Genomic DNA, 25,326 nt, shown 5'->3' on the forward strand with positions numbered 1-25,326 from the left:
TTCTTTAAACTATATTGTCTTAAGAAAGGTAATAATTCCACAGTCTGTGAAATATATATTGGGAGAGCATACCCAGCTGAGTTAAAATTAAGAACATTTTCTCTAAAAGCAGCATCAAAACCCAAGAGGACTGTAAAAAGCAAGAGAGAAAAAAAGCTAAAAAAAAAATTCTAGTTGAAAATCTAAGAGTTATTTAGAAATAATTTTGAAATGAATTCAGTTTTTTTAATAATCATTCTGGAATCATTGTTTTATTCTAGAGTCATTATTTGTTTCCTAAATGGCTGTGTTTTCATAAAGTATCAAATGGTACTTCAAATTTTTAAACAACTTTTATTTCCAATCTTCTGCAGTAATTCTTAAATATTTTTAGTAAAATCCCATTCTTCCACTCATTATACCCAGGCATTAGCTCAGTTCCCCAAATCAAACCTCAGATGTTCTCTACTTATTTTTAATTAGAACAGGAATCAAACATACCTTAACCAAAAGTACTCACTAATGAGCTTGCAGGTAATCAAATAAACATGTATGCCAACTATCAGATAGTTCTTAAATAGTAACAACCCAAGTACAGGAAGTACTTTTAAAAGTCTAGCGTCAACAGAGAAGGTAAATATCACAATAGAAAAGAACAGAAATATTGTATGATTTTTTAAAAAAAGAAGTATATTCATAAGTCAGCAGATGTTAAAGAACCTCACATCACTTTAGAACATTGCCATTTGGGGCAAGCAGATTATGGGCTAATTTCATGCCACTGTTCATCATTGCATTTTATTTTCTTTTTCATTTCTTTGGTAACTCAAGTTCTTATAGATTCAAGCTGTTTTAATTATGGGATGCAAACATTGATATAGTGTGATACTGGAAATAATAATAAAGGTTCAAGGGAAATGAAGGTGAGAAAGCTCGGAGGTGGTCCCAGTGATGGTATTGGTAAGCATCATGTAGAAGAGGTGGTGCCCTTTCCTATAGTTCACTTAAAGTTTGGTCTCTCTTCACTTTAGATTGCTGCTGCCCCTTCTAGACTGTGTGTTCATCCAGGAAGTATTTTTAAAGAGGAGGAAAAACATTGAATATTATCCTTCTGATATTCGATGACTTCTCATTGCTGCTTTTATATTATACCAAAGCCAGCACTACATTTAGATCAGACTGCCAGGAGCCTCTTGAGCAGATGACATCTCTTGTTTAATATTCAAACTTCACTACTATTTGTGATGCATGTTGAGAAAATAGAACAGAGAAAATAGTTAGGTTGCCTGCATTGTTTATTTTCACCCCAGAATTCCTAGGTCTATTTCACCCATTTCTCCTAAGTGAGCCCTTGAAGTGCTGTTTGGTTGAGTGTCATGGGTAATAGTGTAGGTCAAGGAACCTGCTCTGGGAATGTATGCTTTGTGAACACAACGTCATGTGTTTGTGTTGTGCAGTTTCCTGACTATTGTATGGTTTAGACAGACTTGTAAAGGCTCATTTTCCCCTTTAACGTTTTAAACCCCATCACAGTCAAATTCCATTCTGTTGGAAGCCTCTGCAGAGGAAGAGAAACAGATTTCACAATGAAAATGAATATTGGCTTTATGATGGGAAATTATATAATCAAATTACTACTATCAATTCACGGCTCGTAGGGACTGTGAACCCTTATGTTGCCTTCCAATTGTCTATTTTATTTATATGCTTTCATTTTTATGTCATTCCTCAATAGATTATTATGTCATAAGCCTTAGCTACATTTTATGGATTATCTTTATAGCATCTAAAAGTCTCAGCTTCCAAGGATAATGTCATATATCTCACAACGTGTGTTTGCAAAGGTACAATACCAAAGGCATATGCCACCATATTGGGAGACGACACGTGCTCACACGAACTGCTGGGACTAGCTTGCACTTCCCCTTGTACATTTTCCTATCTATCTATCTATCTCAGTTATTTATGGCTAGTTCAGCACATCTTTCTTCTACCATCATCTGCTTAGTATCCCAGTTACAGAGATGAGATTATTTTAATTAGACTTGTCATAGGTGATTCACTAGTTGCTTGAACAGTCAAAAAGTAATGCCTGAGCTCGTCTATAACAGATTTTGCCAACTCTGACCCTCCATGACTGCTGCCTTTTTTTTTTTTTTGGCCATGCCGTGCAGCATGTGTGGGATCTTGGTTCCCCGGCATGGGTGGAAACTGCGTCCCCTGCAGTGGAAACTTGGAGTCTTAACTACTGGACTGGCAGGGAAGTCCAGACTGCTGCTTACTTAAAACAAATTTTTTTTTCCTGGATTTTAAAATAGAATGTACTTATCCATTAAAGAGAAATGTTAGTCCAATCCCATTCTTGGCAATATAGTATTCTGTACTTTGGGTTGGATTATAATCATTACATTATAAACTGTACAAAATGACTAATGCTAAATAGCTACTCCCTGCCAACAATTTAAAGCGGTGGATATTGCTGAATACAAACTGAAGCATGCAGCTTTTTGCACAAAGGCTGTGCAAATGCAACATAAATGACATTCAAATGTAAACCACAGGAGAGTTATAATCTTTATTTTAAAGTCATGTGCACTGTTTTCTTTTTTAAAATCAACCAATTAACATGGACATACTTTAAAACAAAAGCAGATATTTATGTCAGATCTCTGAATTGCTAAATATGATATTAGTGAAATTAATATGGATCGTGAAGAGAAAGTGGTGAGGGTACAACCAAAAATTAGAGGATTTAAACTGGATTATGCTGTCAGTTGCAACATGAGCTGTATGATAGAAACATTTCAACCTCTGGGATTTTTTCTTTTCTTTTTAGTTGAGATAAAATTCATATAACATAAAGTTTACCCTTTTAAAGTATGCAATTCTGTGGCATTTAGTACATTCACAATGTTGTTCCATCATCTCTATCTATCTGTTCTAAAACACTTTATTATCCACAGAGGAGTCCCTGCAAGCAGGGTACCATGTTTATCAACCACCAACCTCTTGCAACTACTAATCTGCTTTCCTCCTCTATGGATTTACCTCCTCTGGATATTTCATATAAATGGAATCACAGAATATGTAAGCTTTATGTCTGGCTTCTTTCACTTAGCATAATATTTTCAAGGTTCAGCTTTATCCACATTGTTACTTGAATCAGTACTTCGTTCCTTTTTGATGACTGAATAATATTCCATTGTATACACCTCATTTTGTTTATCCATTCATCTGTTAATGGACATTTAAGTAGTTTCTACCTTTGGGCCATGAATATATGTGTACAAATATTTACTTGAATACCTGTTTTCAGTTCTTCTGGTTATATACCTAGGACTGGAATTGATGGGTGCTATGTTAATTCTATGCTTAACATTTTGAGGAACCAGAGTATTTCATTTTTAAGAATTCATTTATAAAACTTCTTATATTTGTAATTCCAAGTGACTTTCATATTTTTATCTCAGTCAATCATCATAAAGATCAAGGAGCAAATATAATTATCCAGAAGTTTCAACAAGATTATTTCTAAAGTTCACTCTAACTCTGTAATTCTATTATTATAAAATTCTAGGTGATCTACAAGACATAAATGGCAAAGTCCTTTCTTTTCAATTTACAGAGTAACATCTCCAAGCTGTCCAGTCATGCCTCCGTCAGCCCATCTTTTGTTGCTATTTCTTATAACCTGGAAAAGAAAAACAAAGTATAGCTTATGTCTTAGGTTTTAGGTCACCAATGACTCTCTGGCTCACTTTTGGAAATGTTTCTACTTTGTGAATCCTTTTCACTCTTGCCATCCGTGAGGTTTTTATTTTTTTATTTTTTGGTTTAATCTCAACCCCATAAATTATGATTAAAAGTCATGATTAAACTGGATGGTGGGACAAAGGAAGGAGGTGGGCAGCTTTCAATTATCCAAACGATAGGAGCTAGAAATAGATAAATCAATGGAAGACTAAAATGTATAAACCTCTTTGAAGACAAGATTTACAGCAAGTTAGACTTGTGAGTATTGGAAGAGTGAGGATATAATATGTACAGTACAAAATCATGAATGAATGAAAAATGTGAAGAAATATAGGGCAGATCATTCCTATAACATGCACGATTTCTGCATTTCTCTGTTTTTTACTCAAGTTATTTTCTGCTGTAACTTGATTTTTGGTCCATCTCCCTGCTAAACACTTCACATTTCATTTCCCTCTAAGCCTTTAGGGGAGATTGAAAGTAGCAGTTAAAGCTGGTTATGGCCAATAGTCAAGGCAAATTTTGTTTACAAGATACTCCCTGTTACAGTGTTTGGATTGTCTAAATAACAGGCAATAAAATCTATCAGCTGGAAACCTCCTCTTGTAAATGAACAGACTATTTTAATCAGTACCTTCCACTGAACAGCCTTTCAAGGGCAGTCCAGTTTTAATATTTAGAAAGCTACCTGTAACCTTCAGATATAACCTATCTGTAAGGATTTATTGAATTAATGATCATGCACTCAGAATTCTGCTAGTCTCTACAATGGATACAAAAATAGTATAAAACATCCATGTTTCTGGGAACTTATCATCTATTTGTGGGAACAAACTCCCCCAAGTCTTTTAAATGTGGAAAGACTTGTTTTACGGTGTTCTGGGAATAAATGTAATAAGAGATCAAAGTTGTAGGAAATAATTTTGGGCTAAATACACAAATATATAGTTTCAAGGAAGAGCTAGACCTTGAATTGAACCTCAAAATTTTTGAAAATGTGAAATTATAGGGGAGATGGTAAAGATAATGTGAATAACAGAGAGAGCTGGCTAGGATTCATGTGAGTTAACAATTGGAAATAAAAATGAGTGGGAATGTAGGAAACAAGTTTAAAGAAGGCCATGTTAGCTATACCAAGTAGTTTAATTCATTGGGGAAGTCATAGCTTAGTGGGCTGAGAATAAAATGAGATTCATTTCACACATACTAGTGATGGACACAGATACATAATTGTTCAGAGAGATAACCAGGAAGCATGGAGGATATAACTTGCTGTAATCTAAAGGTGAAGAGATGAGAATCTAAATGAGGCCATGGAAATGGAAAGGAATAGAAAAGGAAGGAAAGATATAGTTAACATTTAATATGAGTGATATTCTTCCTAGCTCTTTCCCATTCTTGACCTATGAACTAGTTTGTATGAGGATACATGTTTCCATATTAGAGATGAGGAAATTGACAGGTTTTATGATTTGCACAGGTAGGATGTAGAAGTAAGATTTTCACCTTGTTCTATTTTACTGCGAATCATGTGCTATTTCCTTTTACTCTTTCTATAGCTGGCAGGAGGGACAAAACATAAATGAGACTTTCACACTGTGAGGATGCCAGTGTTTCTCATAAATTGTAAACTTCTAATCTAACCCAGGTAGTTACCATCTGTCGTATATGTGTATCACAAATAGTCATAATTCACTTAACACAATTATGTGTTTACTTTGAATTTGATAATGACATTCTAGGTAATCCTACTTTCCCTCTTAACATGGTGCAATGTCCCCAACCTCCTGTTGTTGCCATCTTTTGTTACCTAGAGATAGGGGCCCCATTTTTTTCACCAAGTGGAAAGCTTATCAATGCTCACAGCACCGTCACTTCTTCTCCTGGCCTTCCTGAGTTCTACAGCCCTCCACAGCTGTCAACTTTCAAATACCTTTAGTCAGTTCTTACAACCCAAAGACAATATGCAGTATATTCTCTAGTTTTGATATAGGAAGAAATTTTTATTTCTTTGGTATCACCATTTCTTTACCTCCTTTATAAAATTTTTTTTTTTCTATCCAGAGTTATCCCTCCTCCATCTCAATATTTCATTTCTATCTTGTTCTCATTCCCTCCTCTAAAAATATTTCCTCCAAATCAGTTTGATTCCTGATTCCCTCTGCATAATATTATACTACAGTTTTATAACAGTGTCAGTGATTTTTTTTAAAGGCCTCTGTTCTTAGAATGCTCATATTCACTTGCCTTTTTCTTTAACAACTAACTTAAAATATATCTTTGAGGGAAAGATGGTGTGAAAATGTCAAATGCATTCTTATGTAGTAATTTGAGAATAAATGATAAATGAGAAAAAAAAGCTTGAAGCAGTATTGAACATCATTTAAAAAAAAAAACATGTTTAACTAGTTCCAGCAATTTCAGTTTTCTTTCATTTTTTTTCTCCTTGAGATCTTTGCTCCTCATATTAAACTATTCTGATAGACTCTGACAACGAGAAGAAAAGGAAGATGTTAAGTGCTATAGCTGATAGGATCTCCCCATTGTGGAAATGATTTTTGCTTTCAAGAATCAATAACAAAGGTGTTCTTGTGAAAAACCTATGTTTTAGCTGTCACAAAAGATGGTTTTTCTCCATTTGCATTCTTTTAAGATTTTTTTCAATGCTGTTCTAGTTGAAAGTTTTATAGTCTAATAAAGTTTCTTGCAATATAAAATCTGAGCATACAACTACAGAAAAACTAATTTTGTGGAAAAGCATTCTGAAAAGATATACATTATTTAAATAAATATAGAAATACTGTAAGAAATTGTGCCTTTTTATTGGACATTGAAATAATATATATTTTGAAGGTCAGAGTTTATTATCTATAAGATTATCAGTACCTTCTTTCAGATTACAATAACATTGGAATAAGTTATAGTCTCAGAATCTCAAGATCCAGAAATCCCTTAAAATTGAGATATAAAAGATATTTTTACAAATAAATTTCAGTGTAATCTGTGAGAAACCATTAGTCAGAGCAATGCCATTTGAGAATCCTTACTAACTTAACAAAAATTATCAGAAAAAAATTAAGGAATCATGCCAAATAGAAATAAATAAAGGCTGGATCTAAGTTACTTTGGGCAAATTGCAGTTTTTAGGACATAAGGGCATTCCTAGCAATTTTCCCTATTATACAGCCTCACCTGTTTCCTCCCAGCTAGACAGTTTTGTGCACACTGTTTCTTCTGCAAGAAATGTTTTTAGTTCGACTCAGTATTTCTTCAGGTATCTGCTACTTCTTCATCAGAGATGCTCTCACTTCCAGATTAACTATTATTTGTCAATAGCTTTGTGCTACGCTAGACTACTAAAACTACGGAGACTGAGAGTAAGTCAGCTTTTAGTGCCATATCTGATACACAGTACATTTTCAATAGTTGAGGATATAACTAGCACTTTATTTTTTATTGAAGTATAGTTGATTTACATTATTGTGATAGTTTCAGGTGTACAGCAAAGTGATTCCATTTTATATATATATATTTCACATTATTTTCAATTATAGGTCATTACAAGATATTGAATATAGTTCCCTATGTTGTACAGTAAATCCTTGTTGCTTATGTATTTTATGTATAGTGGTTTGTATCTGTTAATCCCATACTCCTAATTTATCCCTCCCCCACTCCCTTTCCCCTTTGGCAACCATAAGTTTGTTTTCTATGTCTACGAGTCTGTTTCCATTTTGTATATAGAATCATTTGTATTATTTTTTAGATTCCACGTATAAGCAATATATAGTATTTGTCTTTGACTTATTTCACTTAGCATAATATTCTCTAGGTCCATCCACATTGCTGCAAGTGGCAATACTTCATCTTTTTATAGCTGAATAATATTTAATTGTAGAATATACACATTGTCTTAATTCAGTCATCTGTTGATGGGCACTTAGGTTGTTTCCATATCTTAAGTATTGTAAATATTGCTGCTATGAACATTGGGATACAAGTATCTTTTCGAATTAGTGTTTTTGTTTTTGCTGGATATGTACCCAGGAGTGGAATTGCTGGATCATATGGTACTTCTCTTTTTAGTTTTTTAAGGAAACTCCATACTGTTTTCCATGTACCAATTTACATTCCCACCCAGAGTGTATGAGTGTTCCCTTTCCTCCACATCTGTTCCAACTTTTGCTATTTATAGACATTTTGATGATAGTCATACTGAGAGGTGTGAGGTGAAACCACTGCAATGTGGTTTTGATTTTCATTACTCTAATGATTTACGATGTGGAGCATCTTTTCATATGCCTGTTAGCCATCTGTATGCATTTATTGGAAAAATATCTATTCATGTCTTCTGCCCGTTTTTTGGATTGGATTGTTTTTTTAAAATATTGATTTATATAAGCTCTTTGTATATTTTGGATAGTAACTTCTTGTCACATTGTTTGCAAATATTTTCTCCCATTTGATAGGTTTTCTTTTCATTTTGTTGATGGTTTCCTTTGATGTGCAAAAGCTTTTAAGTTTAATTAGGTCTCATTTGTTTATTTTTGCTTTTATTTCTTTTGCCCTGGGAGACTGATCTAAGAAAATGTTGCTACAATTTATGTCAGAATGTTTTGCCTGTGTTCTCTTCTAGGAGAACACAGGATATCTTTTCATTTCTTTGAGTCATCTTCAATTACCTTTATCAATATTTTATAGTTTTCAGCATATAGGTCTTTCACCTCCTTGGTTAAGTTTATTCCTAGGTATTTTTTAATGTGATTTTAAATGGGATTTTTTTTTTTTTTTTTTTTTTTTTTTTTACTTTCTGGTATTCCACTATTAGTGTATAGAAATGCAATGGATTTCTGTATATTAACCTTGTATCCTGGAACTTTGCTGAATTCATTTATTAGTTCTAATAGTTTTTGGGTGGAGTCTTTAGGGTTCTCTATATAGAGTATCACGTCATCTGCCAATAATGACAGTTTTACCTCTTCCCTTCCAATTTGGATACTTTTATTTCTTTTTATTGTCTGATTGCTGTGGCCAGGAATTCCAATACTATGTTAAATAGAAGCAGAGAGAGTGGGAATTCTTGTCTTTTTCCTGAATTTAGCAGAAAGGCTTCCAGCTTCTCATATTTGAGTCTTATGTTGGTTGTGGGTTTGTCATAAATGGCCTTTATTATGTTGAGATATGTTTCCTCTATACCCACTTTGATGAGAGTTTTTATCATGAAAGGATGTTGAATTTTGTCAAATGTTCTTCTTGCATCTATCAAGATGATCATGTGGTTTTTGTCTTTTCTTTTGTTAATGTGGTGTGTCACATTGATGATTTGCACATGCTAAACTATCCTTGCGACCCTGGAATGAATCCAACTTGATCATGTTGTATACTTTTTATATATTGTTGGGTTCAGTTTGCTAATATTTTATTGAGAATTTTTGCATCTAAAGTCCTCATATTCTTTATATCATTGGCCAAATTCCCCTGTAAAGCCCTCCGGTCCTGGACTTTTATTTGTAGAGAGTTTTATTTTAATTACAGATTCTATTTCACTTCTAGTGATCAGTCTATTCAAATTGTCTTTCTTGACTCAGTCTTGGCAGGCTATATGTTTCTAGAATTTTGTCTATTTCTTCCGGGTTGTCCAATTTGTTGGCATATAACTTCATAATATCCTCTTATGAGATACCATGTGTTTGTTCTTTTCCTGGTTTTCTTTCTGTAGTTGATTTCTAATATTGTATCATGTGGTTGGAGAAGATGCTTGATATAATTTCTATCCTCTTAAATTTATTGAGGCTTATTTTTTTACCTAGTATTTGGTTTATCCTGCAGCACGTTCCATGTGCACTTGAAAAAAATATATATTCTGCTATTTTTGGTTGTAGTGTCCTATAGATATCTATTAAGGCCAACTGGTCTATTGTGTTATTTAAGACCTTTGTTAGCTTGTTGATTTTCTGTCTGAATGATGTGTCCATTGATGTACATGGGGTGTTAAAATCTCCTACTATTATTGGATTATTGTCAGTTTCTCCCTTTATGCTTCTTAGTATTGCTTTATATTTTTAGGTACTTCTGTATTGGTGAATATATGTTAGCAGTTGTAATATCCTCTTTTGTTATTGATTTTATCATTATCATTATATAGCACCCTTCTTTACCTTTCTTTACAGACTTTGTTTTAAAGTCTATTTTGTCTGATATGAGTAGTACTACCTCCACTTTCTTATAGTTTCTATTTGCATGAAATATCTTTTTCCATCCCCTCACTTTCAGTGTGTGTCTTTCACCCTGAAGTGAGTCTCTTGTAGGCAGCATGTTGAAGGGTCTTATTTTTTTAATCCAGTAAACCACCCTATGTCTTTTGATTGTAGCATTCAGTCCATTGACATTGATAGGTATGTACTTATTGTCATTTTATTCCCTGCTTTCCAGTTGTTTATGTAGTTCTTTGTTCATTTCCCTTCTTTTTGTTTTTTCTTTTATGGTTTGATGATTTTCTTTTGTAGTATACTTGAGTTCCTTTCCTTTGATTTTTCTGGATCTTTTGTGGCTATTTGATTTTTAGTTACCATGGGGTTCATGTATTTTGACCCATAATTATATCTACTTGCTTTAAATTGATAATCATTGAAGTTCAAACACATTCTAAATGGTCTATAATTTTTACTCCCCTCCTCTACATTTTGTGTTTTTTATGTCCTATTTTACATCTTCATGCTTATCCTTTTACTGTTTATTGCAGTTATAGTTGATATTACAATTTTTAAAAAATCTATGTACCGGCTTATTTAAGCAATCTTCAATCCTTACTATATATTCTCATTTCCTACTGGGATTTTCCCTTTTCTGTAGATTCTTGCTTTTTTTCCACTTAGAGAAGACCCTTCATAATTTCTTTTAGGGTAGGTTTAGTATTGCTGAATACTTTCAGTTTTTGCTTGTTTGAGAAATTCTTTCTCTCTTCTTCTACTATATATGATAATCTTGCTGGGTAGAGTATCATCTGAGGTCTCAGGTTTTTCCCTTTCAGGCTTTGACTATATTGTGCCATTCCCATCTGGCCTGCAAAGTTTCTGCAGAGAAATCAGTTGATAGTCTTATGAGGATTCCCTTGTATATGACTCTTTGTTTTTCTCTTACTGACTTTAGAATTCTCTCTTTATCTTTACTTTTTGCCATTTTTATTATAATATGACTTGGTGTGGATCTATTTGGGTTTATCCTGTTGGGGACCCTCTGTGCTTCCTGTCCCTGGATATCTGTTTCCTTCTTTGGGTTTGGGAAGTTTTTAGCCATAATTTCTTCAGATACATTTTCCATCCCCTTTTCTCTCTTTTCCATCTGGAATCCCTATTATGCATAACTTGGCATTTTATATTATCTCATAGAGCTCATATGTTGCTTTCATTTTTTTTAATTTGTTTTTCTGTCTGTTGCCCTGATTGGGTTATTTCTATTATTCTATATTCCAGATCACTCATTCATTCTTCTGTGTCATTTAGTCAGCTATTAATTGTTTCTAGATTGCTTTTTATGTCAGAAATTCAATTATCTTTCTTTGTTTGGGTCATCTTTTATTTTCTAGTTCCTTGTTAAAATGATCTGTGTTTATATTGATAATATTTCTTAATTCAGTTAGCATTTTTACTACCACCTTTTTAAATTCTGCGTGTGGTAGACTAATGATCTCTGATTCATTATTTGTTCTTTCAAGGGATTTCTCTTGCCCTTTTATTTGAAGTACTTCCTCTGCTTTTTCATTTTACTTAACTTTATGAATTTAGGAGAAATAGTTATCTATTGTGGTTTTGAAGAGGAATTTTTGGGTGGAAGTATTCCTATGCACACTATGTGTCCAATATCTTTGTGCAAGGGCTGGTTTTGATGTGGACACCAGCCACAGCTTTCCTCAATGTGTACTGGCCACTATCACCTAGGTAGGGAATGTGGTTGATGGAGGATCTAAAGCCTGCATAGGGTGTGAGGCAGGACTCCTTTTCTGCTCTGTAGCTGTGCTGCACTGTCAGGGGTAAGGTCTGCTTTCAAATTGCTGGAGGAATAACCCAGAGGGTCAGGCCCAAGCAGTCTCTTTTCCCTTTGAGTGTGTGTTTTGCCCCAAAGAACGGGACTACTGAAGTAAGTGAGGCTTGTGTGCTCGCAGAGGTCTGATGAGCTGCCTATGTAGGAAGCCACAGCTCCACTGAGGCACAGCCCAAGGTTGTGTCCCTTCCACTGTTGTGTTCATTCCAGATCTAGTGCAAGGCTGTGTCATGGAGTGGTCAGGCTGGGGATCAGGCCCTTGTGGCTCTGGGAACTGAAGCAACTGTGCAGACTTCAGAGATCTGGGCTGCTGCTACCCCACCCACACCCCAGGCCTCTGAGCCTTCTCTGTGTCCCTAGATCCACTCTTCCGCCAGGACCTGTCTGCCCCAGATCCAGTGCCAGACTGTGGTGTGGGGTAGGTGGAGCTGAGAGCAGGACCAGCCATGGCCTGCTGGTTGTGCTGGTTTCTGAGGCACAGCTTAAGAAAGCACTGGCAATGGCTGCCGCTGTTCCACCAGGATCACACCCCAGGCCACTAGGTTGTCTGTCTCTGCATAGCTAGGGGAAGTTTTTTCCCAGGACGTGGCTGGCCCAGATCCTGCACCAAGTTGTGATGTGGAATGGGAAGGGCCAGGGTGCTTGCCTCACTTGGATTGGGCGCATAGCAAGGTGGCAGCCACCAGGGCAGAACTCTCTCTGCCATGTTTGTTGGCAAGCCAGCACTCATGCACTCTTTACAGGTGGAGTGAGTGTCTGTCTAGGCTCCTCCACCCTCTTATCTGTCCCAGTGGTTCTCCCAGCAGCCAAGGAGGCTTGTGTCCTCCACACAGGACCCCAGGACTGGGATGCCCAGTCTGTGGCTTGACCTGCTTGCTGCCCAGGGAGAGGGTCTGCTAGTGTGTACCTTCTTTTCCTTTCAGATCCCTCCCTGGGTGGAGGTCTCAATTGTATGTCTTTTTGCCATCCTACCTCATTACATGGAAATCTTTCTTGCAGTTTTTGTTGTAGAGGAGTGAGTTCTTCTGCCAGTTTCCACTGGGTTGTCTGTGAGAACTGTTCCACATGTAGATGTATTTTTGATGTGTTTGTGGGGGAAGGTGAGCTCCACATCTTCCTACTCCACCATACTGAAATGACCCCCAACCAGCACTATTACTGAGTGCATTTAGGATATAACTGACACTTCATTATTAATATCACATTATTTAGCTTAATCTTGTCCTTATAATTTAATTATTAATGAATGGAAGTCTGTGGCTATCAATGCCCCATTTTACCGATTTGCCTTAAGAATAGGGATCTTTCTGTATTTGGCGTCTGAGGTAGGCAGAAGAGGTGTCTTCTTAGGTATCCTTTCCATGATTAGCTTAATGTTTGTAACTTTTAAAAGCACAATAAAATGTGTTATAAAGACAGCTCAAGTAAAGAGTATCAAATATGGATGTAATTGAATTAATTTATGTGGACTAATTTGTTTTATCATCACCTAAGAGACACTATCTCTAGATTGATATTAATTTAATTTACTATATTTTCCCATACAAAAAGGCTGCATTTTTCCTCTACCAGCACATATCTTTCTTTCTCATTAAAATTTGAAATCAGTAAGATTTTCAATCCATGTCTATCAATCAGTCATTCTTACTGGGGCCTACCATGAGCCTTGAACAAAGCAGGGGCTCAATAACTGCAGTAAAAATGAATAGCTTTTACTTCATATAAAAAGACCTGCTTGGGAAACTTTTTAGAAAATGCTATTTGGCTCAGTCAGCATGTTACCAAACCAAACTTGGGTCTGCTTGCCTGTGCCCAGTAAAGCCAATTTTCTGTCAGCAGGTTGTGGGGAAGGAAAGTACAACATTTATTGCAAGGGCAAGCAAGGAGTATGGGAGGCTAGTGCTCAAAAGACCCTAACTCCCTGATTGATTTCAGGGAAGGGTTTTTAAAGGCAAAGCAAGGGGGAGAGTTGCTGGGTATTTGATCAGCTCCTGCCCAATTCTCTGACCTGTTGATGGTGCAGTAACAGAGTGATGTCATGGAGGTAAACATTATCAATCCTCAGGCTCCAGATGGTTTTGGAGCTTTGGGAGCTGTCTTCATGATCATCATGCAGTTAGCTTCTTCTATCTGGTGGGGTCTTTCTTTCGTATCTGAAACAACTCAGGAATGTGTGTCAGACACTGTTACCTATATCCTTCTGATTCTGCTATATGGATGACCTACTGTTAAAATTGCTACCAGTTCTTCTAGCCCAACTGCTATTTTTTGTTACTACATGTTCAGACTCTTCAAATTATTAACTCTTGAGGTAGCATTTTGTGACTCAGAGGAGGTCTCAGAGACTACAGTCTTTCTAAAAATAAGAGGCACATGGAGGGCACAGCAGGGGGAGGGGTGTCTGTCCCAGGAAGGCCCCATAGGGTTCTACTCAGTTACAGTAGGGGAGGGGCTATTATAAAAAGAGGCTTTTGAGGATTCCAGGCATTTTCAAGCACTGACTCTTCAACTTGAGTTCCAGTAATCAAACTTGAATTTCTACTAACAATGTAATGCCAGAATAGAGTTATAGCACCAGTGTCACCATGGCTATGAGAATTCTCTAATTTTCATATTATGTAAGACATCCTGTTGTCATTTTGTTCAAAACCATATGTACAATTCTAACAAGAAAATAGAAATGGAGGAGAAAATTATAGATCCAGTTCCCTCTGCTGTATCACAAAATCAAGTCAAAACACTCTTAGAAAAGTAGGCAGAAAGAGCAACAAAGTACATTATTGTTCATTATTAAATGCCTATATTATGCTAGATAGATATAGTGAAACATCACTGCTCTTTGATAATGCTTATAAGAATCAATGACTTGTGAAAAAAATCATGTCCTTCTTAATTTTTTGAATAGGCCATGTTTGTTTAATAAGGGATTTCATCAGGACTCAAGCTTTCCATAATCATGCAAGACAGAATTTTTGAAAAATAGTATAGTTCTAAATGTGAATCTGAGTCTCCTAAGTTAAGTTGATGAAACTTTAATATTTTGTAGAAGTTTAAAGTAGGTATTCTATTCCACCCTCCTTTTAACTTGGAGGAATTTAGGTGTTGGGTCTATATTGGATTATTTAAGAAGGTAAACTAAAAATGAAGGCGAACCATTTAAATTCAAATGATATTACACCAAACTCTTTAAACCAATGAATGTGAAGGATTCCTTTCTTAGGAAGACAAAAATTTAGAGCCCATAGCTCTAGTCTGAATTAGACATCTTCCTAATTTTGAAGAAGTTAAAATAAATAAATGATAGAAATACTAGAGTAGAGTAATACTTGAGGGTAATAAGACTGTCAGGAATTATTTATTCCTAGGGTTTTTATTTGGATATTAATGATAATATATTGATATAATTGCTAACTAACTCACTGAAGGGTGAAAGATTTTTGTCATATTCAAGGATTCCCTCAAACTGCTTTTAGTGGGAAAGAGCAATATTGAAAGTATTCCAGGGGGACAAGATTTGTGGTGAGCACTTAGTGAATTTTCTGTAACTGAATTACTTCTTCACCATACCTCAAATAAGATACTATTACAGTTGTGCATTTTTTCATTCAACTTGGATCCTGGGGAGATGATTTGAACACAAATTTCAGGTTGATAAAAGAAAAACAATTAACTCTCAGTTATGCCAGAAGCCAATAATTTAGTTTATGTACCATTAGCCAGGTCTTCTGATTTTCCTCCCCCTTTCTCTGGCCTTCTTCCTGTGTCTGTTCTCTTTTTCATTCATTAGAATATCCACAGCAGAGAAATAGAAAATATGTAATCAAAGAAAAAATATACCAAGCAATTTATCTCTTTGGTGACAGATCTAGCAAAACAATTCATAACAGCAAAGTCATAAAGGACCTATTCACATCTTCACAGTGCTTCCTTAGAAAATAAATATATTTGAGGCTGGGACTGTACAAGATGGCACAGTGGGACTGAGGACAAATGGTGGCGTAGAAGGACATGTGCTCACTCCTTCTTACAGAAACACCAAAATCACAACTAACTAAAGAAATGCCAGAACCTACCAAAAAAGATACCCTACATCCAAAGACAAAGAAGAAGCCACAGTGAGATGGTAGGAGGGGCGCAATCACAATAAAATCAAATCCCATTACATGCTGGGTGGATGATCCACAAACTGTAAAATAATTATACCACAGAAGTTCTCCTGCAAGAGTGAAGTTCTGAGCCTCATGTCAGCTCCCTAGCCTGGGAGTGTGGCAACTGGAGTAGAATCCCCCAGAGAGTATGGCTTTGAAGGCCAGTGGGGTTTCACTGCAGGAATTCCACAGGTCTGGGGGAAACAGAAACTTCACTCTTGGAGGGTGCACACAGGTTCTCATACGCACCAGGACCCAGGGATAAAAAGCAGTGACCTCCTAAGAGACTGGGCTGGACTTACCTGCTAGTACTGGAGGGTCCCCTGTGGAGGTGGGGGATGACACTGGCTGTGGGGACAGGGACACTGGCATGGGCCCTCTTGGAGGGAGGCTGCCATTTTCTCAATAAAACCTGGCTCCACCCAGTAGCCTGTAGGCTCCAGGGCTGGGAAGCCTCAGGCCAAAGTGTCAACAGGGTGGTAACAGGGCCTCACCAATCAGCAGACAGGATGCTTAAAGTCTTCCTATATAAACAGCTGCCTGATAATAAACACACCCCACACACACAGAGCCCTGCCCACCAGAGGGACAAGACCCAGCTCCACCCACCAGTGGTGGGTACTAGTCCCTCCCACCAGGAAGCCTGAACAAGCCTCTTAGACAGCCTCATCCACCAGGGGGCAGACAGCAGAAGCTAGAAGAACTACAACCCTGCAACCTGCAGAACGGAAACCACAATCACAGAAAATTATACAAATTGAGATGGCATATGTCCCTGATGAAGAAACAAGATAAAACCCCAGAAGAATAACTAAGTGAAGTAGAGAATGGAGAAAAAAGAATGGAGACACAGAGAAGATACAAGAAATGTTTAAGACCTAGAAGAACTAAAGAACAAACAGATATGAACAATACAATAATTGAAATGAAAACCACACCAGAAGGAATCAATAGCAGAATAACTGAGGCAGAGGAACGCATAAGCAAGTGACCTGGAAGACAGAATGGTGGAAATCACTGCTGCAGAAAAGAATAAAGAAAAAATAATGGAAAGAAATGAGGACAGTCTAAGAGACCTCTGAGACAACATGAAATGCACCAACATTCACATTATAGGTGTCCCAGAAGGAGAAGAGAAAGAGAAAGGGGCTGAGCAAACGTTTGAAGAGATAATAGCTGAAAACTTCCCTAAAATGGGAAAGGAAACAGGCATCCAAGTCCAGGAAGCTCAGAGAGTCCCAGGCAGGGTAAGCCCAAGGAGGAACACTCTGACAGACATAGTAATCAAGTTGACAAAAATTAAAAACAAAGAAAAAATATTAAAAGCAACAAGGAAAAAGCAACAAATAACATACAAGGGAACTCCCATAAGGTTATCAGATGATTTTTCAGCAGGAATTCTGCAGGCCAGAAGGAAGTGGCAGGATATATTTAAAGTGATGAAAGGGAAAAAACTACAACCAAGAATACTCTAACCAGTAAGGCTCTCATTCAGATTTGACAGAGAAATCAAAAGCTTTACAGACAAGCAAAATCTAAGAGAATTCAGCACCACCAGACCAGGATTGCAACAAATGCAAAAGGAACTTCTCTAGGTAGAAAAGAAAAGGCCACACTAGAAACAAGAAAATTACAAATAGAAAAGCTCACTGGTAAAGGCAAACATACAGTAAAGGTAGGAAATCATCTGCACACAAATATGATATCAAAACCAGCAATTGTGAGAAGAGGAGAGCACAAATTCAGGATATTGAAAGTTAAAAGGCCAGCAACTTAATCTTGTTTATATATGAACTGCTATATCAAAATCTCATGGTAACCGAAAATCTACAATAGATACAAACACAAAAAAGAAAAAGGAAGACAAAAGACATAGACTGGCTGAATCAATACAAAAACAAAACCCATATATATGCTGTCTAAAGGAAACCCACTTCAGATCTAAGGACACATATGACACATACAGACTGAAAGCAAGGGGATGGAACAAGGTATTCCATGCAAATGGAAATCAAAAGAAAGCTGGAGTAGCAATACTCATATCAGATATCAGGTAAAATAGACTTTAAAGACTGTTAAAAGAAACAAAGAAGGACACTACATAATGATCAAGGAATCAATCTAAGAAGAATATGTAACAATTGTAAATATATATGCACCCAATATAGGAGCACCTCAATACATAAGGCAAATGCTAACAGCCATAAAAGGAGAAATCAACACTAACACGATAATAGTGGGGGACTTTAACACCCCACTTTCATCAATGGACAGATCATCCAGACAGAAAATCAATAAGGAAACAAAGGCCTTAAATGACACATTACAGCAGATGGACTTAATTGTTGTTTACAGAGCATTCCATCCAAAAGCAGCAGAATACACATTCTTCTCAAGTGCACATGGAACATTCCCCAAGACTGATCACACAGCAAGCCTCAGTAAATTTAAGAAAATTTAAATCATATCAAGCATCCTTTCCAAGCACAATGCTATGAGATTAGAAATCAACTACAAGAAAAAAGTGTAAAAAACACAAGCACTTGGAGGCTAAACAGTATTCTACTGAACAAACAATGGATCACTGAAGAAATCAAACAGGAAATCAAAAAATACCTAGAGACAAATGAAAATGAAAGCATGACACTCCAAAACCTATGGGACACAGCAAAAGCAGTTCTAAGAGGGAAATTTATAGCAATACAATCAATCTTACATCAGGAAACAAGAAAAATCTCAAATAAACCACCTAACCTCACACCTAAAGCAACTAGAGAAAGAAGAACAAACAAAACCCAAAGTTAGTAGAAGGAAAGAAATCATAAAGATCAGAGCAGAAATAAATGAAGTAGAGATGAAGAAAACAGTAGAAAAGATCAATGAATCTAAAATCCGGTTCTCTGAAAAGACAAACAAAATTTATAAACTTTAGCCACATTCATCAAGAAAAAGGAGGAAAGGACTCAAATCAATAAAATTAGAAATGAAAAAGGAGAAATTACAACTGACATCACACAAACACAAAGGATCATAAGAGACTACTACAAGCAACTATATGCCAATGAAATGGACAACCTAGAAGAAATGGACAAATTCTTAGAAAGGTACAAACTTCCAAGACTGAACCTTGAAGAAATAGAATATATCAACCGACCAATCACAAGTACTGAAATGGAAACTGTGATTAAAAAACTCCCAAAAAAGAAAAGTTCATGACCAGCTTGCTTCACAGGTGAATTCTATCAAACATTTAGAGAAGAGTTAACACCTATCCTTTGGAAAACATTCCAAAAATTTGCAGAGGAAGGATCATTCCCAAGCTCATTCTACGAGGCCACCATTACCATGATACCAAAACCAGACAAAGATACCACAAAAAAAGAAAATTATAGGCCAATATCACTGATGGACATAGACGCAAAAATCCTCAACAAAATACTAGCAATCCGAATCCAAAAATACATTGAAAGGATCATACACCATGATCAAGTGGGAGTTATCCCAGGGATGCAAGGATACTTCAATATCTGCAAATCAATCAGTGTGATACACCACATCAACAAACTGAAGAATAAAAACCATATGATCATCTCAATAGATGCAGAAAAAGCTATTGACAACATTCAACACCCACTTATGATAAAAACTCTCCAGAAAGTGGGTAGAGAGGGAACCTACCTCAACATAATAAAGGCCATATATGACAAACATACAGCTAACAGCATTCTCAATGGTGAAAAACTGAAAGCATTTTCCCTAAGATCAGGAACATGACAAGGATGTCCACTCTACCAATTTTATTCAACGTAGTTTTGGAGGTCCTAGCCACAGCAGTCAGAGAAGAAAAGGAAATAAAAGGAATCAAAATTGGAAAAGAAGTAAGTGTCACTCTTTGCAGATGACATGTTCCTATACATAGAAAATCCTAAAGATGCTACCAGAAAACTATTAGAGCTCATCAGTGGATCTGGTAAAGTTGCAGGATACAAAATAAATACACAGAAATATGTTGCATTTCTATACACTAACAAAAGATCAGAAAGAGAAATTAAGAAAATGATTCCATTTACTATTGCAGCAAAAAGAATTAAATACCTAGGAATAAACCTACCTAAGGAAGCAAAAGACCTGTACTCTGAAAAGTATAAGACATGATGAAAGAAACTGAAGATGACACAAATAGATGGAAAGATTTACCATGTACTTAGATTGGAAGAATCAATGTTGTCAAAATGACTATACTACACAAGGCAATCTACAGATTTAAGCAATCTGTAGGAATCCCAGAAATAAACCCATAAACCTATGGTCACCTAATCTATGAGAAAGGAGTCAAGAATATACAATGGAGAGAAGACAGTCTCTTCAATAAATGGTGCTGGGAAAACTGGTCAGCTATATGTAAAAAAAATGAAATCAGAACATTCTTTAACGCCATACACAAAAGTAAAGTCAAAATGAATTAAGGACCTAAAAGTAAGACAAGATACTATAAAACTCCTAGAGGAAATCATAGGCAGAACACTCTTTGACATAAATCTCAGCAATATCTTTATTGATCTGTCTCCTAATGGAAATAAAAACAGAAATAAACAAATGGAGCCTAATTAAACTCAAAATCTTTTGCACAGCAGAGGAAACCATAAACAAAACTAAAAGACAACCCACAGAATGGGAGAAAATATTTGCAAATGATGTGACCAATAAGGGATTAATCTCCAAAATTTACAAACAGCTCATGCAGCTGTGACAACCACAGAACAAAGGGGAGGCCCTGCTAACCATCTAGTGCAGGCTCTGGTCATCACAACACCAGTCACACCCCTTATCAAGGGGACAATGGCCAGCACACACTAAGGAAAGAGGCAGCAAGCAACCATAAAAAAAACAGCCTTCACACCAAAAATATTAAACCCACACTGGATACATAGGGATGTGCCCACATAAAAGTAGCCCTCCAAGACCACAGTAGATAATTGTTTCTCCTGAACTCATAGAGTGAGAGAAATATTAGTAAAATGAAGAAGCAGAGGCACCACTCTCAATTAAAAGATCAAGAGAATTCCTCTGAAAGAACAAAAATTGAAACAGACCTCTACAGTCTAATAGATACTGAGGGCGAAAAGGAGATAATGAAAATACTGAAGGAAATAAGAAAGGCTATCAATAGAAATACAGATTACTGTAAAAAGGAACTAGAAATTACAAAGAAGAGCCAAGAAAAGTTCAGAAACTCATTTGCTGAGACAAAAGCTGAGCTAAAATCAATGAATAGCAGATTGAATAATGCAGAATAATGAATAAGTGATCTGGAAGATATAATAATGGAAATCACCCAATCAAAACACCAGACAGAAAACCACACACATGAAAAAGCAATGTAAGAGACTTATGAGATAATATAAAGTGTGCCAATCTATGTATAACAGGGATTCCAGAAGGAACAGAAAGAGAAAAGAAGATTGAAAATGTATTTGAAGAAATTATGGCAGAAACCTTCTGAAACCTAAAGAAGGAAACAGATATCTAAGTACAGGAAGCACAGAGGGTCCCAAACAAGGTGAGCCCAAACAGACCTACACCAAGACATATTGTAATTAAAATGGCAAAAGTTAAAGATAAAAAGAAGAATCTAAAGGCAGCAAGACAAAGAGTTAATTACAATGGAAATCCCATAAGGATATCAGATGACTTCTCTGCAGAAACTTTGCAGGCCAGAAGGGAGTGACAAGATATATTCAAAGTCCTGAAAGAGAAAAAGCTGCAACCTAGGATACTCTACACAATAAGATTATTATTTAGAATAGATATAGAGATAAAGAATTTCTCAGACAAGCAAAAACTAAAAGAAAACAACAATTCTAAACCTATCCTAAAATAAATATTGAAAGGTCTTCTCTAAATAGAAAAGAAGCAAGAATCTATAGGAAAGAGAAAATCACAATTGGAAAGTAAATCATTTAAATAAGTCAGTATACAGATTAAAAAATCAAAAAAAATTGTGTGGAAGTGATGATAAACACAAGGAACAGAAAAAGGATGAACATGAAGATGTAAAAGAGGACATCAAAATCATAAAATGTGGGGGAGAAGAGTAAGAAAATGTAGATTTTTTTTTAGAATGTGTTGGAGCCTCTGTGACTATCTGTCTAAAGCAAGTAGATACAGGAAGGGATTAACATACTTGAAAAACAGGGTAACCAGTAATCAAATACATACAATAGATTCACAAAAACCAAAAAGAAGAGAACACAAGCATAATATAAAAGGAAACCATCAAACCACAAAAGGAAAAACAAAAAGAAAGTAACAAAGAAGAAATACAAAACCAATGGGAAAACTAGGTTTAAGATGACAATAAATACATATTTATCAATAATTACCTTAAATGTCAATGGACTAAATGCTCCAATGAAAAGACATATAGTGGCAGACTGGATTAAAAAAAGAAAAACAAGAGCCTACAACATGATGACTACAAGAGGCCCACATTAGGGTAAAAGACACACATAGGTTGAAAGTGAGGGGATGGAAAAAGATTTTTCATGCAAACGGAAATGACAAGAAAGCAGGAATTGCAATACTCATATCCAACAAAATAGATTTTAAAACAAAGGCCATAAAGAAAGATCATTAAGGACACTATATCATGACAAAAAGATCAATACAAGAAGAGTATATTACACTCTTCAACATATGTGCACCCAATATAAGAGCACCCAAATACATAAAACAAATACTAACAGACATAAAGGGAGAAACTGATGGGAATACAGTAATAGTAGGAGTAGTACCCTACTCACATCAGTGAGTAGATCTTCTAGACAGAAAATCAATAAGGCAACATAGATCATAAATGATACAGTAGAACAGTTAGACTTAATTGATATTTTCAGGACATTATACCCAAAGAAAACAGAATAAACATTCCTTTTTAGTGCACATGGAACATTCTCTAGGACTGACCACATACTAAGACACAAAACAAACCTCAACAAATTTTAGAGTATAGAAATTATTTCAAGCATCTTCTCTGACCATTAACGTCATGAAACTAGAAATCAACCACTAGAAGATAAATGAGAAAAATATGATTACACAGAGACTAAACAAAAAAGCAGTTCTTATAAGGATGTTCATAGTGATACAGGCCTTCCTTAAAAATGAGATAAATCTCAAACAACCTAACCTACCACCTAAAAGACTTAGAAAAAGAAGAACAAACAAAACCTAAAGTCAGCAGATGGAAGGACATAATCAAGAATGTAGAGGAAATAAATGAAAAAGATATTTTTAAAAAACAATAGAAAACTAACATTGATCCTTCTCAAACTCTTCTAAAAGATTGAAGAGGAGGGAATATTCCCAAAGACATTCTATGAAGCCACCATAACCCTGATACCAGAACCAGACAAAGACACTACCAAAAAAAAAAATTAGAGGCCAATATCTTTGATGCATATAGATGCAAAAATTCTGAACAAAATATTAGCAAACCCAATCCAACAACACATAAAATAGATCATAACCACAACCAATATAATACTCAACAGTGAAAAGCTGAAAGCCTTCCCACTAAAATCTGGAATAAGACAAGGATGTGCAATCTCACCACTTCTTTTCAACATAGTACTGGAGTCCTAGACACAGCAATCAGACAATAAAAAGAAATAAGGGTTATCCAAATTGGAACGAGGAGCTAAAATTGTTATTAAATGCAGATGATATGATACTATATATAGAAAATGTATTTAGCAATGTAGCAAGATACAAGATTAACATACAGAAATGGGTTGCATTTTTTTATACTAACAATGAAATATCAGAAAGGGAATGTAAAAAACAATCTCTGTTAGAAATGCATCCAAAAAGATATTTAGAAATAAACCTGACCAGTAGGTGAAAGACTTATATGCTGAGAACTATAAAATATTAATAAAGGAAATTAAAGATGATTCAAGGAAATAAAAAGATATCCCAGGCTCTTGGATTGGAAGAATTAATATTGTTAAAATGGCCATACTACCCAAAGCAATGTACAGATTTAATGCAATCCCTATCAAATTACCCATGACCTTTTCTCTCAGAACTAGAACAAATAATCCTAAAATTTATATGGAACCATAAAAGACCCAGAATTGCCAAAGCAATCTTAAGGAAAAAGAACAAAACAGGAGGCATAACCCTTCCAGACTTCAGAAAATACTACAAAGCTACAGTAATTTAAAAAGTGTGGTATTGGCACACACACACACACCAAACCCATATGAATCAATGGAACAGAATAGAGAGCCCAGAAATAAATCCACACAACTATGGTCAATTAATCTTTGACAAAGGTGGCAAGAATATACAATGGAAAAAAGACAATCTCTTCAGCAATGGTGTTGAGAATGTTGGACAGCCACATGTAAATCATAAAGTTAGAACACACTCTCACAACATACACAAAAATAAACTAAAAATGGCATAAAGATTTAAATATAAGACAAGACACCATAAGATGCCTAGAAGAGAACATAGGCAAAAAATTCTCTGACATAAATCATATCGATGTTCTCCTAGGTCAGTTTCTCAAGGCAATAGAAATAAAAGAAAAAATTAAAAAATGGGACCTAATCAAACTTACAAGCTTTAGTATAGCAAAGGAAAACATAAACAAAACAAAAAGATAAACTTCAGACTGGGAGAAAATATTTGCAAATGATGTAACAAGGGCTTAATTTTCAAAATATACAAACAGCTCATACAACTCAACAACAAAAAACAAACAACCCAATACAAAAATGGGCAGAAGACCTAAATAGACATTTCTCCAAAGAAGACATACAGATGGCTAAGAGGCACAAGAAAAGATGCTCAATATCCCTAATTATTAGAGAAATGCAAACCAAAACTACCATGAGGTATTACCTTATACTGCTCCGAATGGCCATAATTAAAAATCTACAGATAACAAATGCTGGAGAGGGTGTGAAGAAAAAGGAACCCTCCTACACTTTTGGTAAGAATGTAAATTGGTGCAGCCACTATGGAAAACATTGTGGAGGTTCCTTAAAAAACTAAAAATAGAGTTGACATATGCTCCAGTATACCGACTCCTGGGAATATATCTGGACAAAACTATAATTCAAAAAGTACATGTGCCCCTATGTTCATAGCAGTACTATTCACAATAGCCAAGACATGGAAACAACCTAAATGTCCATCAACAGATGAGTGGACAAAGAAGACATGATATATATATTGGAATATTATTCAGCCATAAAAAAAGAATGAAATATTGCCATTTGCAGCAACATGACTGGACCTAAAGATTATCATACTGTGTGAAGCAAGTCAGACAAAGAAGTATCATATGATATCACTTATCTGTGGAATCTTAAAAAAATGTTACAAATGAACT

General features: G+C 35.6%; 1 long non-coding RNA gene across 1 annotated transcript in view; it reads right to left on the bottom strand.

The window, feature by feature from the left end:
- Positions 1-3,525: 3,525 nt before the first annotated feature.
- The window catches only part of LOC132363714 (uncharacterized), a 428,528-nt gene continuing 406,727 nt past the window's right edge, over positions 3,526-25,326 (bottom strand). The window contains exon 3 of the long non-coding RNA XR_009502646.1: positions 3,526-3,670. This is a non-coding gene — a long non-coding RNA (uncharacterized LOC132363714). The remainder of the gene's footprint in view (positions 3,671-25,326) is intronic.

The sequence above is a fragment of the Balaenoptera ricei genome, chromosome 3 (assembly GCF_028023285.1).
Source record: "Balaenoptera ricei isolate mBalRic1 chromosome 3, mBalRic1.hap2, whole genome shotgun sequence".
In the NCBI taxonomy this organism is placed as follows: domain Eukaryota; kingdom Metazoa; phylum Chordata; class Mammalia; order Artiodactyla; family Balaenopteridae; genus Balaenoptera; species Balaenoptera ricei.